The sequence below is a fragment of the Oratosquilla oratoria genome, chromosome 33 (genome assembly GCF_046742065.1).
Source record: "Oratosquilla oratoria isolate Oo_2021 chromosome 33, ASM4674206v1, whole genome shotgun sequence".
Lineage (NCBI taxonomy): Eukaryota > Metazoa > Arthropoda > Malacostraca > Stomatopoda > Squillidae > Oratosquilla > Oratosquilla oratoria.
Window position 1 is genome coordinate 40,265,309 of NC_134809.1, and position 10,000 is coordinate 40,275,308.

The 10,000-nt window shown below is 45.2% G+C and overlaps 2 protein-coding genes across 3 annotated transcripts in view; one reads left to right on the forward strand and one right to left on the reverse strand.

Annotated features, from left to right (window-relative positions):
* The window catches only part of LOC143017853 (uncharacterized), a 140,168-nt gene that overhangs the window by 59,978 nt on the left and 70,190 nt on the right, over positions 1–10,000 (forward strand). The window lies entirely within an intron of this gene.
* Positions 1–10,000, reverse strand: part of LOC143017855 (uncharacterized) — a 66,749-nt gene that overhangs the window by 1,752 nt on the left and 54,997 nt on the right. The gene's annotated exons all lie outside the window — the stretch shown is intronic.

Below are 10,000 nucleotides of genomic sequence, written 5' to 3' on the forward strand. Positions count from 1 at the left end.
AAATACATATCTCATACATCCTTATATATGATTTATTTCTATTCTTGACAACTTCTCCTATTCATATTGTACACCGTGGAGAAAGCAACGCTCACACCCGCTTTTGTGAGAATATCCCAAATCCTCCGCGTACTTCGAGTTGGGGACGGACATAAAACCCCGCCCTGCCTTCTCCGGACCAGTCGTCCTTCTATCCTTCTCATATAAATATACCTTATATATATCTGTATATGTATATGTTTCTGGTAGGGGGAGGGGGTAAATCAAATTTCCAAAACTCATTGTAAACACAAAAGTTATAATGAACACAAAAATACAGCACACAGCAAATACAAGAAATTTATACAAAAAATACAGCAGAAACCAAAATACAAGCAGATCAAATTAAATATCAAGACGTTTAGTCAGCGTTGTAGATCTGCTTCAAATGTTTAGATCGACATGATTCAATCTACCAATTTTACAAATCTATCGGAGCGATGACAAGGAAGGTCCACATACCTCAGCCAAACAAAGCGTGTCTTTATATATATATATATGAAATATATATATATCTATAAATATATATATGTATAATGAAGCTAGAACCGCAACAAGATGTGAAATGCGAATTTTTACCATGAAGACATAGCTTAATTAACGTACCTGTCTATAAACTCCTCTACAGAAGGTAAATCAGCAGATTTTGCTTCCCCAGACACATCAAGACGGCGTATTTCCTGGCGATTCTTGAATCTCTGAAGCCATCCATCTGAGAATTAGTACGATTCTCCAAATGACTTATTTTCAGCCAAATCTTTGGCTTTTTCTTGCAGCATTGGGCCTGATGTAGCTGCACCTTCAGATCATTTAAGACAAAACCACTCGTACAACACTTTGTCCATCATTTCCACACGTTTATGTTGTAGAGTATGGCGATTTTCTGCAGCTTTAGGCGTGTCACTCAACTTCACAGACTCTCTTAGCTTCTTGGATTGGACCTTGATATAGTAAATGGTAGACGACCCAATCCCGTGTTCTTCCATTAGTATCTCTCTATTTTTCGCCTTTCTCCAATTTTCTGCTTATGTCCACCTTTTGCTTAAGTGAAAGCACCCCACGTTTCCTCTTCTCAACCTTTGGCATGATGATATAGAGGTGGCTAACACGTTGTGGGAGAAGCGAATGGGACTGAGAAGCCCTGGTGGCGGTGGTTGTAATTACAACCACGCCCAGGAATTTTAAAGACGCGCGGGAAATTCAAACTTATTTATCTATTTTTACATACATCTATCTTTATCACCATTTTTTCGATTTTCGTGAAAAATATGTCTGTTATTTGAAGTGCCGTATACTAGGCCGGATACGAGACTATATAGATACACATATGTATACATATATATATATATATATATATATATATATATATATATATATATATACATATATATACATATATGTATATATCTATACATATAAATAAATATATGTATGTACATATATATACATATAAATATATATATACATATATATGTATATATATACATATATATATATATATATATATATATATATATATATATATATAATTATGACATTGGAATCAAACTCTCCTACTGGGATTCGAACCCACGCCTGAGCGGCTTGTTTATAAGACGGAGGCCGTACCATCGTATCACGACGACCCTTCAAAATGGAAATATTTAGTTCATAGCCCGATCGTTCCCCCGGGAGCGTCCGCGTGAAATGGTATATAGAGTATTGCATCACCGCCGGAAGGGAGGAGGGTGTTCAGGGGGAAGTAGAGAGAGGGGGTATGGGTACAATACGGGTCACCTCAATGGTGACGGGCGGAGGGGAAGGAAGAGGGGTTGGGAGATGGGATTTTGTCCTAGAACAAGCATTGAAAAGAGGTGTACTGGAAATCATATTGGATTGAATTTTGATGGCAGAAGCTTGTTTCCTTATGAGGATAGCTTCCAACATTTTCAATTCCTTTAATTTGTTGCATTTTGTGACTACCCTGGTATTACTGAAGATGGTCTCCCTATCAATTTAGTTCACAGGTAACACCATCAGGCTGAAATTGATAGGGAGACCATCGTCAATAATACTAGGGTAGTCACTTAGAACCTGGGAACAAAAATATGTTACACGGTTTAATAGGTTAAGTACCGGAACAGCCATGTAAGGACCAATAGGTCTGTTGTTGTTCGCTTGTCGATATAACTCAATGTAACTCTCTCTCTCTCTCTCTCTCTCTCTCTCTCTCTCTCTCTCTCTCTCTCTCTCTCTCTCTCTCTCTCTCTCTCTCTCTCTCTCTCTCTCTCTCTCTCTCTCTCTCCCTCCAAGACGTCTATCGACCAACACAGGTCCCTTTTAGGGAAAGAAACGTATATACACAAGGGGCTATTGGGACTGTACGTTAGGACAGGACGCCATCTGCCACAGCAGGAGGAGCGGTGCAACTGTCTCAGTCCACATCGATAAACGTTAAATGTGTCACACGTGTTGCGCTTTGCATCGCTGCGAATGTGTATGAAGGGGGCAGGTTTGAGGAGGGGTTCTTGTGTCATCTGAGGAGTCCAATCGGGGATGAGATCTTCTGTGTTCTCTCTCCCGCCCTCCCTCTCCCTTCCTCTATCTCTCTCCCTCCCTCCCTCTCCCTACCTCCCTCCCTCCTCCTCCATTCTTCCCTCTCTCTCTCTCTCTCTCTCTCTCTCTCTCTCTCTCTCTCTCTCTCTCTCTCTCTCTCTCTCTCTTTCAATCTTCCTTCACTCCTTCCCCCTGTCTCCCAACTTCTCTCCATCTCTATCCCTCCCTACGATTGCATATGGAACTGACTTGAGTGCTGATGGAAGATCGTCCTTCAGAAAGGACAACTGCTCCCGACATGAAGAGAAGAAGAGTCTCCCCGCCCGTTGGGGAGGACCTCGGTCTTCGAGGCGAATCTTCTTGAAAAGTGTGGTTGAAGTATCACTGATGAAAGTGAAGACACGGTGTTGACAATCACTGCTATGATAAGAATGCTTAGAGTGTATACAATTTTGAATTCTTGCCAAGTGTTTGTGCAGGAAGGCAGCTGTTTTATAAATAATCTTTTACTCGTTATCAATTTATAATAAAAGATGAGGTTTACTTTAGCATCGCAATTGCTGGGACGGACGTTTTGTTATAACAATACTTTATTTGATAACTGAATAGAAATCTACTTCAGAGTAGCCATTATCAACCAACATCGCGCAAAATCTTGGAGTTCTTTACGAGCAAAAAGCCCAAATCGTTCTACGAAAAGAGACTTTCTGTGGAGAGTCTATCGGGATCTAAGAAAGGGGAAGATGACGATTATTCTCTGCATCATACTGTCTTTTTTTTTCAAGCGAGCAAATGTGCCCACAGCCATGGCAACAGCAAACGGAGCCAACTTCTCGTCAACAAAAGCCCTCTCCAACTGCGGCTTTTGTGCACGAGAGACCTTGAGACCCGTTCCTGATGACCTGCAGCTTGGAGGAAGTTAGGAAACCCTTTCACCTCCTCCGCCTCCCTCTCTGCCTCCTCCCTCTCCCTCATTTCCTCCGCCCTCTCCCTCCATCACGGTGACGCAATTCATGGTCTTTCTTCTGGCTAGGAACGTCCAGTTTTATCCAGATGAACGGGAGGGTGGACATTGGCCTGAACTAGGGTATCGACTCGGCCTCTTTCATCTAGTGGCCCTCTCGTCCTTGACCAGAACAAAATGAATAAGCACCACCACAGTGTTGGTTTTTTAATCATTTGCTTGTTTCTTTCTTTCTCATCGGTTTATCTATTTATTCATCTATTGATTAATTTATTTCTTAATTATTTATTTCTCCCTTCCTCCACACTTTCCTTTCTTCCTCTCTTCCTCTCGCACCTCCTTTCTTCATTTCCTGCCTTCCTTCTTACTTGTCTCTCCCCCACCTCCCTCCCTCCCACCCTATCTTTCCTTTTCCCTTCGCCCCCTTTCTCTTACCTCCCTCCCTTCCTCCCATTCTTCTCTCTTCGTTCCCTTCCTTCCCTCCCCCCCACTCCCTCCTTCTTTCTTCTTCCCTCGCTCCCTTCCTACCACCCCCCTCTCCTCTCCCTCCCCATTTTTTCTCCTGCCCTCCCTCCTTCCCTTTCTAACACTCCCCTCTCTCTCCCTTTCTTCTTCCCTCGCTCCTTTTCTCAGCCCCCTCCCCACTCCTTCCCTTCAGGCCTCGACATTCAAGTTAAAACCAAGCCTGAACCTTGTCTTGCGAGGCCCAGCTGATTCAACGCCTCTTGCCTTTTCATTCCGCACTTTACAGACTTCGTTCGGGTTCATACAACCCGATTCTATTCATCCCAAGAGCGAACTCGGGCCAAAAGAAGAAGATAATGATGATTGATGATGATGATGATGATGATGATGATGATGATGATGATGATGATGATGATGATGATGATGATGATGATGATGAAAATGATGATGATGAAAATGATGATGATGATGATGATGATGATGATGATGATGATGATGATGATGATGATGATGATGATGATGATGATGATGATGATGATGATGATGATGATGATGATGATGATGATAAAAACGGTGGGGGGGGGCTTCATCGATCACGATCCCGTTTTCTCTCGCGTCCACAACTCCAACTGAATAAAATCGTTTGCCATCAGTCATGATTGAAATATAGAAAAGCGATTCATCCTAAAACCTCCAAAAGGATCTAAAATCTCCGAAAAGGCTTCCAGAATCTCCAAAAGGATTTGATAACCTCCAAACAGGCTTCTCGAACCTTAAACATTGATTCCAGAACCTCCAAAAAGGTTCCAAACCCCCCAAAAAATTAGACCCTCCAAAAAGGATTCTGGAGCTTCCAAAATTCTTCCAGAACCCCCAAAAAGGAGTTCAATTTTTCAAAGAAGGGGTCCCAGAACCTAAAAAAAGAGGTTCTAGGACCTTCATAAAGGAGTTCCGGAACCCCCAAAATTGTGTCCCAGAACTTCCCAAAAGGGGTTCCAGAACCTCCAAAGAGGGGTTCCGGAACATCCAAAGAGAGGTTCCAGGCCCTCCAAAAAGGTTTTCCAGATCCTCCTAAAAAGGGGTTCCAGAGCCTCAAAGTTCCATAACCCCAAAACTGGTTCCAGAACCTAAAAAAAATTCCAGAACCACCAAAACTGGTTCCAAACCCTCCGAAATGGTGTTCCAGTTCCTCCAAAAAATGGGTTTCAGAACCTCTAAAAGCAGTTTCCAGAACAACAAAAAAGGTTCCAGAACCTAAAAAAAAAAGTTCTAGAACCTCCAAAATGGGTTCCAGACGCTCCGAAAAGGTGTTCCTGATCCTCCTAAAAAGGGGTTCAGTACCTCCGAAAAGGGTTCCAGGATCCTAAAAAAAAAAGTTCTAGAACCTTCAAAATAGTGTCCCAGATCCTCCTAAAAATGGAATCCGGAATATCTAAAAACGGTCCCCAGAACCTCAAAACAAATGTTCCAAAACCTCAAAAAAGGTTCCAGAACCACCAAAATGGGTTCTAGACCCTTCAAAAATCTGTTCCAGATCCTGCCAATAAAGGGTCTCAGAACCTCCAAAAAGAGGTTCCAGAATCTCAGAATTTGGGTTCCAGAACTTCCAAAATGGGTTCCAGAGCTTCCAGAAAATGGTTCCAGAATCACCAAACTATTCTGGGAGGGAGGATTGCCTACGAGAGGCCAACCCTTTCAGTTCGGGAAAAAGACACCCAACATCGATGTGTTCCTACCCGAGTCCACGCGATTTTAGTTAGGCCAGGGACGGGCACCTGCCTGCCTGCCTGCACGCGGTGGTCCTTTAAGATGGAGAGTAAACTTGACCATTGGCAAAACCCGCCTTCAACTCCCTAATCACCTCCATTAGAGAGAACAACCCTGAGTCGCTGGCTCTTGGTCTCCGGACTGGGCCTAAGATCTTTCCGTATTTCATCCTTATTTTTTACACCTATCCACATATGGAGAGCTGACAACAGTCGACTGCTCCCCTTCTCCTACAGTTATAATCCGGTGACACAGAAGCAGCCCCACGGTAATACAAACAGGACAAAAACCAAAAGTTTCACCCCGGAAAGATCTGTTGGAGGTTTCGTGGACCATTGCCAGCCACTGGGGGCGCTGCCGGTTTTCCATTTAGTGAAACTCGAGGCAACAATGAATTAATTCATTAATCAATTGACTGACTAAATTAGGCGATTCAGGCTTGTGAGCGAGATGAACGAGCTAACGAGGGCGTCAAGGTTTGGAGCCGCAGGAGACGAGTGGTTCAGACCCCCAAGAGTCAACGCGTGACGCCACTAACACATAAGATCATAAGAATGGAGGAGACTGCAAGAGACCATTAGGTCTACATTAGGCAGTTTCATGTCCCTTACCACTTTCAATCGTTATCCATAAAATTATCTAATCTTCTCTCAAAACAACTAATTATTTCGGCGTTCACTACATGGTTACCAAATGTATTCCAATCGTTAACTACCCTATTGATATACCTGTTCTTGCCTATTTCGTTCTTGAAACTAGATTTGTCTAATCTAGATTCATAACTACGAGTACTGCCCTGCTGTCCTAATATAATAACCCATTTGATTAACTGTATTAGATCACCCCCCAGCTTCTAGTAGTTCTTCTGGTAGAAGTTTGTGGTAGTCGGGAACAAGTAAGATAGCTAGTTGATGAGGTTTCTTTGATAGGTAAAATAACAGAGAGAGTCGCGTCGCTCGAAGTCAAGTGGCAATCTGGAGAGTGTCCGATACAATTAGAAACATACACGAAGGTTTTACACTTCGTTTTGGAGACGGGACGTTGTTGTGGTCCAAAGGACTTGTTTAGCTGAGTTGTTGTAATCGACGAATGTAGAAGAAATTCTACAGAGATTCAAATGGGCCCTGGGCTTCAGCTTTTTTTCTTGACTTTTCTTTCTGTTTTATTCTCTCTCTGTTGTCCCTCTCAGTAGTCTCTCTGCTTCTCTTCTCTATTGATTGTCCGGGTCGTTCTCTGCATCAACCTTTACATATCCCGTGAATGGAAACCGATGTTTCAAGTAGTTGTAAAAAGTCCGTAATGCGGTAGTTTAAAGATCTTCAGCCAATGGGAAAGCAGAGTGAGCTTTTCCCGCTAAATTATGATACGTTTCTCAGCTTGGTGTCCTCTGATAATACGTAATGGGCTCACTCCACCAGACTAGTATTGCGCAATGCTTAAACATTTCAAGAAATATATATACATTTTATAGAATATAATACAATATAAAACACATATCATATTCACGCAAGGCGTGACTCAAAGTTACGAACAGGAGACTTTATTCACACAAGGGCGTGACACAGTACAACCACAGGATTCTACTCACGTTAAGGACGTGATATGCCCCAATCCCTTTTCCTTACTCTCTAACATCCTCCTCATTTCCCTATTCTTTACCTCCTCTTTCTCTTCTTTTTCCTCTCTCTACTCCCTTTCCTCTTTCTTTCCTACTCTCATTATTCTCCTCTCCCCCTCCTTTCCTCTGTACACTCCTCTCTTAACATGTTCCCTCCTCTTTCTCCTCCCAATGCCTCCCTCTCCAACCTTTTCCATTACCTCACTCTACTCCCTTCTTCCCTCCCCCTCTTCCCCTCTTAACCCCCTTCTCTCTATCCTTCTCACCACCTCTATACCCCTACTTTTACTTTCCCATGTCCTCTTTTCCCTCTCCCTCTACGCCTCCCCCTCTATACCTCTCACCTTGCTTCTCACTCCACCCTAGACCGCTCCCTCTTCTACTCATTCTCATCTCTTCTCCTCCACCATTGTCTTTTTCTTTTTCTTCGCTTTATATCCAACTAATCCAATGCCCCTCCTCTTCTTCTCCCGTCTTCACCATCCCTTCATAATCCTCTTCATCACCTCCTTCACCTCCTCCTCATTTTCCTTCCGCCTCTTCTTTTCCCAGCTCACCTCCTGTTCTTTTCTTTACCTTTACTCTTTTTATCCCTTCCTTTCTGTTTTTCAATTCCCTGCCTTTTCCTCCTCCCCTCCTTCCCTTCCCCTCTCTTGCCTTCCCCCTTCGCTCCTCGCCAGATTCGCCTCTCCGTCCTCCCCATCCCTCTACTCCCCTATTCCCTCTCCTCCCTTCATCACTCCTTCCTCTCCCTCTTTCCCTCATATTCCCCTTCCCTTCTCTTCTCCCTTCATTCTCTCTTCCTTCCTCCTCTCCCTCCCCTTCCTCATTCCTCCTCTCCCTCCATCCCTTCTTCTACCCTCTTCTCTCTGTCCTTCCTACCTCCTCCTCTCCCTTCACCCTTTCTCCCTACCTCTTCTCCCTCCCCTCTTCTGTCCTCTTCTCCCTTTCTTCTTTTGTCCTCTTCCCCCTCCCTTCTTCTGTCCCCTTCCTCCTTCCTCCTCTCCCTCCACCCCTTCTTCTACCCTCTTCTCTCTGTCCTTCCTACTTCCTCCTCTCCCTTCACCCTTTCTCCCTCCCTCTTCTCCCTCCCTTCTTCTGTCCTCTTCTCCGTTCCTTCTTTTGTCCTTTTCCCCCTCCCTTCTTCTGTCCTCTTCCCCTTCCCTTCTTCTGTCCTCTTCTCCCTCCCCTCTTCTGTCCTCTACTCCCTCCCCTCTTCTGTCCTCTTCTCCCTCCCTTCCTCTGTCCTCTTCCCCCTCCCTTCTTCTGTCCTCTTCTCCCTCCCCTCTTCTGTCCTCTTTTTCCTTCCCTCTTCTGTCCTCTTCTCCCTCCCTTCTTCTGTCCTCTTCTCCCTCCCTTCTTCTGTCCTCTTCCCCCTCCCCTCTTCTGTCCTCTTCTCTTTCCAACTCTTCCGTCCTCCTCTCCCTTCATCCCCTCTTCCGTCCTCCATTCCCTTTCTTCCCTTCCCTGTCCTGTTCTCCCGAGCCTGTAGAAAGCCATCTCAAAAGCCTGCTATTCATTAGACAGAACGATAGGGCCTCAATACAGTCGCTGCCTGTACACCTGTGCACCTGCACATCTGTGCACCTGCACGCCTGTTAACACGCATACTTGAACACACACACACCTGTATACCTGGAAGCATGCACTCCCATACATTTGTACACCTGCACACCCATACATCTGTACACCTGCACATCCATGCATCTGTACACCTACACACTCATACATCTGTACACCTGCACAACCATATATTTGTACATATGCACACCCATATATATGTACACCTGTACACCCATACATCTGTACACCTGCACACCTATACACGCCCACACCTGTACGCCCGCACAATACCCAGCGGGCGGCCTGCACAGCAGACAAGATTCCGTGCACCTGTTTACCTTGCCTTGTATTATAAATATCCTTTCGTAATCTGGAAAATGACCCCGATCAATCTGCACACTCCTAACCTACCTGCCGCCGCCGCCGCCGCCGCCGCCGCCGCCGCCTCCTCCGCCTCCTCCTCCTCCTCCTCCTCCTCCTCCTCCTCCTCCTCCTCCTCCTCCTCCTCCTCCTCCTCCTCCTCCTCCTCCTCCTCCTCCTCCTCCTCCTCCTCCTCCTCCTCCTCCTCCTCCTCCTCCTCCCAGACATCCTCCTCTTTCTCTTCCTCAGGCTTCACTTTTTCCTTCCCTTTATCGTCCTCCTCCTGCTCCTAGTCCCCTTTCTATTTCTCTTCCTCATCCTTTTCTTCTTCCTTCCCGTTCTCTTCGTCGTCGTCCTCCTCCTAGTCTTCTCTCTCTTCCTCATTCTTCTCTTCTTCCTTCCCATTCTCTTCATCTTCCTCTTCCTCCTAGTCCTCTTCCTCCTCCTCCCCTACCTTCACCTCATATTTTATTTCCCCTTTTATAGTCCACTCATGCACTTCCTTCTCCTCCTCCTCCTCCTCCTCCGCCTCTTCCTCCTTCCCATTCTCCTCTTCCTCCTCCTTCCCATTCTCCTCTTCCTCCTCCTTCCCATTCTCCTCTTCATCCTCCTTCCCATTCTCCTCTTCCTCCTCCTTCCCATTCTCCTCTTCCTCCTCCTTCCCATTCTCCTCTTCCTCCTCCTTCCCA